Source organism: Macrobrachium nipponense, chromosome 4 (genome assembly GCF_015104395.2).
Source record: "Macrobrachium nipponense isolate FS-2020 chromosome 4, ASM1510439v2, whole genome shotgun sequence".
In the NCBI taxonomy this organism is placed as follows: domain Eukaryota; kingdom Metazoa; phylum Arthropoda; class Malacostraca; order Decapoda; family Palaemonidae; genus Macrobrachium; species Macrobrachium nipponense.
In genome coordinates this window covers 66,470,422-66,477,603 of record NC_061100.1, presented here as the reverse complement: position 1 = coordinate 66,477,603, position 7,182 = coordinate 66,470,422, and the positions used below count along the sequence as shown (strand labels likewise).

General features: G+C 36.5%; 1 pseudogene; it reads right to left on the bottom strand.

Moving 5' to 3' along the window:
- Positions 1-3,745: 3,745 nt before the first annotated feature.
- LOC135210940 (histone H3-like) lies at positions 3,746-4,150 on the bottom strand (annotated as a pseudogene).
- Between the last annotated feature and the right edge of the window lie 3,032 nt (positions 4,151-7,182).

Sequence of the window (7,182 nt, the reverse complement as noted above, 5' to 3'; positions counted from 1 at the left end):
ACTAGCCTAGCCTAGCTATATCCAGCAGACAGCACAGCCTAGCCCTGAGTATCTGTGTGTTCTGTATTTCGGTAAGCCAATTGTCCTGCATGTCAAAAGTAACATAAAGGGAAAACGTGGCTGTGGGAAAATTTGTCAGCTGGTATGTTTAAAATAACTGTGGTGAGTTTGATTGTTTTGTTGCTTTGCGTGGGATCCCACTGCAAGGGTGCTGCAAGAGGCATAGTATTTGCATTGGGTCTATATTCTGTTCTGAATAGTTGTTCTTCGCTCAGCAGATCACAGCACTGTTCAGTACACCCAAGTGGTACTTGCAGTGGGGTAAAGGTTAAAGTACGTTCCATATAGGGGTGTCTTGGAATTGTGTGGGTCCTTCCACAGTTTTGTCCCTGTCATCCGAGAAGGTACCTAGAGAAGATCAAACTCTGAGCAGGATCGAAGATGGCACTGCAACAAGGTATACGGGCAGCCAAGGTAGTGAATTAACATTACACTGGGGATCTTGGATAGGAAAATCATCTACCTATTTCACCATAGTCTTAAGAGCCCCTGTTTCCCTATTCTGGCAGCTCTCTAGAAAGTATACCCCATAGGCAGGGCCCGCGGTGGTGTTAGGTCTGTGCAGGAGAAGTTTTTCATTTGGGAGAGAGGAGGACCTGGGTGGATCCACCAGGTGCAAGTCCGTAGGGCCACCTGGCCCTGAGAGACAGGTGTCACAAACTTAGTAGACTTCCCAGGATCCAGTGTGCAAGTGTTAGGGCACCAGGCAGGTTATGGAGAGGAACTGCTATTATGCTTCAGGCCTCTGGAACCTGTTTGCCCCATTTCTGCAGTGGAGTTTGACTCTGGGCATCCCAGTGTGCTTTCTACTATCGGGCAGCTCCAGCCCAGGGTGAATAACATAACCGATGTTGAGTGGGCAGGAACTCCTGTGAACTCTATATATATATATATATATATATATATAATATATATATATAGATATATATATATATATAGTATATATATAATATATATATATACTTACATACATACCAAATACAATACATATATATATATATATATATATATATATATAGTATATATATATATATATTATATATATATATATATATAGTTATTGGATTATACATATATATATACTATATATCTATATATATATATATATATATAGTATATATATATATATATATATATATATATATATATACTACATAACATACATACATAACATATATCCATATTATATATATATATATATATATATATATATATATAATATATATATATATTTATATATATGATATATATATATATATATATATATATATATTACTATCTATATATATATATATATATATATATATATATATATATAATATATATATATATATATATATATATATATATATATATATATATATATTATATATATATATTATATATATATATATATATGGCCCAAGTGGGCCAACAGCCATAGAGAAGGTTGGCGATATGGGTGATAACACCCAACGTCAGTTATTTGAAACTTATTTTCTTTTCAAATACTGAAGCAAAATGATAGATTCAGATACTTTCACCAATGTAACAAATTCATCTTCAGTATAAACCTAGAAAGAAAGAAGCACAGTAAAAATATCAATAAAAGTACAGAGATAAAAACAAAAAAATGATAGAAGAGAGAGAGAGAGAGAGAGAGAGAGAGGAGAGAGAGAGAGAGAGAGAGGAGAGAGAGAGAGTTTTCTGGATAAATGGTAGCCAAATAGATACAACTAGTGAAAATGCGCTGTGAATTGAATAATCTTTTACTTGTCCAATTGCGATAATTGTTAATATAGAATGCCTCGGTCATGGAAATGATTAACCCACAAACAATGTTAAGGTGTGGACACTTTTTAAATTAACATAACAGCCTATAACAAAGGTTTAAGGATGACGCTACACTTAAGTGAGGTAAGAGGTATACCTTTGATAGGAGGTGACTTGGGACACGCACATACATCTGTGACTTATTCCGCACCCTACCATTTACTGCTACTGACCTAAGCCACTCAATACGCCTAAATTGTTGTAGAACAGAGCCTGTCATCGATATCAGAGTTCATTAACATTATTCACTCCTTTCAATTGCGATCATAGCTAACTAGTGTTAGGTGAATGGATGTTGATCAGTGTTAATACTGCTTGATCATTGACTTGCTAGAATATATAAATATTTAGACATTTAGAGCTTTAAACAGCTATAAGATATTTTTTTTCCTTTGCACAAGAACGTTGCGCATAGTTCCCTTCCTTATTAATGCTTTGTTGAGGTATATGGCTTCTACTGAGCAATGATACCTACTCTATTTGTCCTTCAAGAAGTGTTTGGAGTTATATCATTATGAAAAATATTTGGTAATTGAAATATTGAATGGTTAGTTATTTGGGTGGAAACGACTGCTAGAAATAAGATTTGGATATCCTGTTTCTTAACTGTTTCATTTTAAAATATATTGAATATTTTGTCCGCATAATCTTTGTTGAAGTCTGTTATGACATATGCTTTAACTATTATATATTATTCTGTTTTTAATCATGCTTTTGATGTTATTTATCATATTCTGGTATTCCATAGTTTTCCCCCACAAATGTTTATATTTTGGATATAATCTTGCAGTTTGATTCATAAACGTTTACTCTTTTTTCCCCCCTCGACTTAATCAACGCACAAGCATTTTTATCGGAATGAATCGTTGTTTTTTCTTGAATTATCTGATGGAATAGGTTTAACTCTTTGATACCTGATAGTGCAAAATGAGAAACTTACACTGGAGTGGATTATTGAATTATGGCCTAAGGTAGGCACTATTTCATTGAAAGTGAGAAATGTGAAGAAATACCCATTTTAACTACCTCTTATTGTGGTGTAATGATTAACAATTAAGAATGGTATCCAAAAAGGTGTTTTCCAAAAGTCAGTGTTAAAAAATGTCAATTTAGGTGTTCGTCTGGCGTTTCAAAAATACAATTATCCCTCTGTCTGACTACCGTTATCAAAGCTCTTATTCCAGTGTACTAATATTTGATATAATGAAGTGTTGACATTTCTGACATACATTTGTGTATAAAGACTTGTAATAAATAAGATCTATATTGCTTTACCATAACAGCTATGACCGAGGGATGCGCAAATTCACCAGAGGTGGTTACTGAACAAGGGAGAATAAGGCTTGATTTGCACTACACGTCCGGTCGTGCTCTGCTCTCATCCCAGCCCCAACCCTGTAAAATATATGTCACATGAATTTCAATGGAAGCATTTGCACTGTTGCTCACTGTCCGCATTCACTCTGGTCACGGTTCCCTCAAAAGATATTTTGACTGGAGCGAGAAGGGACTGACGGCCTGTGTGAATACAGTTGCAATGGTCCTGCAACTCCTGCTCCATTCTAATCGAGATTCAGCCTTCATATAAGAGAGTAGTTTTACCTTTTATCCCTTTAAAACAGATAATCTTAAGAAAATGCCACAATGGGACCATACAAAAAGGTAGGAAATTTATTTAAAAAAAGGGGGGGGGTGTTTCCTTTTACTCTCATCATCAGTAAGACGAGGAAACAGAGTATGAAATTCTCCTTCACTCATCCCATCTTGCAACATAGGACTAATCTACAATCTCCTTCGTTTTCGAAGGAGATTGCTGTGGCGATCATTACCAAATTGGCTTGAGCAAAGTCACTATGTTGTGGTGCTGTTGGACTTAGGCTTGCTCTCCACGAATGCGGCGGGCAAGCTGGATATCCTTGGGCATGATGGTGACCCTCTTGGCGTGGATGGCGCAGAAGTTGGTGTCTTCAAAAAGACTGACGAGGTAGGCCTCAGATGCCTCCTGCAGCCCCATAACTGCAGGAGACTGGAAACAAACGTCGGTCTTGAAGTCCTGGGCAATCTCTCAAAAGAGGCGCTTGAAGGGCAGCTTTCTGATGAGCAGCTCTGTGCTTTTCTGGTAGCGACGGATCTCACGAAGGGCCACGGACCTGTAACGGTGAGGCTTCTTCACTTCTCCTGTAGCAGGAGCAGGCTTACGAGCAGCCTTGGTGGCCAGCTGCTTTCGTGGGGCCTTGCCTCCAGTGGACATGCGAGCAGTCTGCTTGGTACGTGCCATCTTGCTAAGAAATGGTATTGAGGGAGAAGAAATGATGGGACTGAGAGTGGAGCGAGAACAAACCGGATATCTGAATCAACAAGGACTGAGAGCAGAGTGAGAGCGGAGCACGACCGGACCTATAGTTTGAATCAAGCCTAATCGGTTTATGGGAGAGTGTAGCAACATTGGCGAACATAGCTCATTGAATTGGGAAAAGTACCACAATGGTAAGGATGGGATCCACCAGTGGGAGGAGAAGGGCTCTGTGAAAATGAAGCCTTGAAGTGGGAGGCCATGTGCAACCTTGCCCCAGATGGATGCTCTGATTGTAGAGCTGGTGAAACACATCTTATGAGGACATAGGCACAGCATACTAGCCATGTGGGGTTAAAGTGCCATCCCATGACCTTGAGACACAGTCACTCCACAAAGCCAGGGTTCACTGTCATATCCCAACATACAAAGGATAGCTCACTCCTGCACACAATGAATGTTGCCTCGGGTTTCCTCTGAAACACCTTCCGTAGGATGGAAATTACTGTAAAGATATCAACTTTGCTGATGAGAAGGTGATTCAGTAACTGGCAGCCCGAGTTCGGGATTGCTGGTATTAGCCTAAAATGTGGTAGCAGGAAAATCAAGTCCATCACTGAGCAGTGATGGAAGAGTGGCAGTATCATTCTGGGGATGGGTATGGGCATATAGTCCTGGCGAGCTTGTCACAATCGATGGCCACTTCACAGGAGAGAAATATGTCGTAATCCTTGAGCAAGTGTTCCTCCTCACAGTTCAGTCTATGGCAGTTCCTGCTCCTGGTATAATAAAATTGGTCCATAATCAGAGCCCCACCTAAAACATCCACGTGGTGAGGGACTGTCTATAGGATAATCCTGAAATTAAAGTTCTGGATTAGCCATCAAAAGGATCACCTTTCGAGTGGGATGCTGGGAGCAGTGTACCTGCCAGTCAGTAGGAGCTAAAGCCAATGACCTGTGGGAGTGTACATCGACGTCCCCCTCTGTGTATGAATCTTGTAGATTTCATACCTGATTATCTGCGTAAGGTCACTGATGCAGATGTAGGTTGGACATATTGTATATTATTAATACTAATAATATAATAATTATCAAATATTAACCCTAGCTCACATGTTTTTAGCCATGTCTCTTTTACTTGATTACCAAATAATGCTAATGTTTTTGAAAATCATGCATATTCCAAAGGTTTAAAGTAAAAAGTAATATTTATAATATATAATGAAACTGTAATGTCAAAATTAAATTAATGAAAAAAATGTTTTGTTTGTAAGATGTTTTTACTTTGCATGGAACCAGTGGTTATACAGCAACGGACTAACAGCTTTATGTGACTTCCGAACCACGTCGAGAGTGAACTTCTATCACCAGAAATAAACATCTCTAACACCTCAATGGAATGCCCGAGAATCGAACTCGCGGCCACCGAGGTGGCAGGTCAACACTATACCGATCACGCCACTGAGGCACTGAAAAAAAATGTGTTATTGGTTAAAATTTATCTAGCAGATTGTCGAAAAAATGTGAAGATTTTTTTTTTTTTTACCTTTTAGTTAGTTAAGCTAAAATAAGCCTTATATTCTGAATTCAGAAAGCTTTGAAAATATCACTACTTTAGCTGTTATTGTGAAATAAGAAGGTAAAATACAAATCATGTGCTTCATTCCCAGAAAAGAAGGAAAACAGACTAAGACAATAAAGTTGAGACAGAACAATAGTACAGCAGTTAAGAAACTAAGGCTGGAATATTGAAAGGAGATCCAAAAAGTAGAAGAAATAGGCCCTGATAAAATTAGTAGAGCTAAAAGCTGCAGCCTAAGGTTGTCATATACGAGACAACTTAACTCACCAATGCCAAGCTAGCAGCTAGTGGTTCCTAACCCTCCCCAAGGAGGGACCTGGTCAGGGAACGGGGAGGACCATTGCAGTTGACTTCCCAGGAGAGAGAAGTTAAATTCCGACAATAGCATATCAACTCCTTTACAAGTGAGCATTATCTATAATTATATCGGCACTGGAAAACTACTTTGCTTCTTGAAACACAGAATCTGAGTTAAGTTATTTTCTTTTATAATGCATTGTGAAAACAACGATGAAGATATCCTTAAGGAAGAAATACAATAAAATTGATAATTACTGATATTTTGCGACTGACCTGCTGATAAGGCGGAAATAATATTATGAGGCTTCTTTACTGTGATGTTGATCTTGATAGGAACTTCGAAGGTTATCTCTCTCTCTCAAAAAATAAAAATTGTCTTTATCTTTGTCCTATTATCAATATCTTTTTATGTGCTTCTGTCTTTCAAACTTTCTACTAAAAATGAACTTGTTACATTGGTGAAAGTATCTTGATATATCATAATGTTTTAGTAAATAAAGAAAATTACATATTCCCATAATTTGTAAGTGTCCAAAAACTTGCATTAGGTGGTATAACACACATCGCCCGCCTTCTCTAAGGTTGGCCCAATCTTGGAAAATATATATATATATATATATATATATATTATATATATATATATATAGATATATATATATATATAGTATATATATATATATATAGATATAGATATATATATATATATATGTATATATATATAGATATATATATATATATATATATATATATATATATTATATATATATATATATATATATATATATACTACATACATACATACATACATACATACATATATATATATATATATATATATATATATATATATATATATATATATATATATATATATATATATAGATCGAGGAACAAATGTCTTTAATATCTAATTCTCTCTACCTCGGAATTAATATATTTTCATATATGTTTAACCGAAGGGGAATTTTTTAGGCGATAATAGAATTACCGGACGACGGGCACGAACCATCGACATCTTCAATACTAGGACAGGCAGTGAAGCCTTAGCCTACCCTTCGGTTAAACATACATAAGAATATATTAATTCCGAGGTAGAGCGAATTAGATATTAAAGGATATTTGTAGCTCGATAT